This window comes from Capsicum annuum, unplaced genomic scaffold, assembly GCF_002878395.1.
Source record: "Capsicum annuum cultivar UCD-10X-F1 unplaced genomic scaffold, UCD10Xv1.1 ctg77920, whole genome shotgun sequence".
Lineage (NCBI taxonomy): Eukaryota > Viridiplantae > Streptophyta > Magnoliopsida > Solanales > Solanaceae > Capsicum > Capsicum annuum.
The window spans coordinates 56,796-57,300 of NW_025888362.1; positions in this window are offsets into that span (position 1 = coordinate 56,796).

Sequence of the window (505 nt, forward strand, 5' to 3'; positions counted from 1 at the left end):
GTTGAGTGTGTAGTTGGAATTTTGGGTAAAGGTTGGGGGTTATTTGACCATTTTCTCATTTTTTTAAAAAAAAAATATTCAATACCTCAAAAGTCTCTTCCTCTTTTAATTGGTATGTAATATCAGTAAACCATCATTTTTATAATAATAAACATATTAATTCATCAAACTCATTTTACCAAAATTATAATCTTATTTTTTAAAAAATAAATAAATACATTATTAAGAAGAAATTTGAATACTTAGGTACTTACACTTTTCTTTTCTAAAGTTATTTTCCTAGATGGTCATTCATGGTTTTATAATATTGCCCACAAAGACCATTTAAGGACAGTAATATCACTAAATTAAATAAGTTATCTAAAAATTTTAATTTGCATGTGAAATAATATGGTAAAGTTCAAGTGTGGTAAAGAATTACTAAGCATGAGAAATAAATTGATGATTTTTTTCCCCAAAAAAAACAAAAAAAGAGAATAAGATTAGGTTAAATGAGTTTGATGAA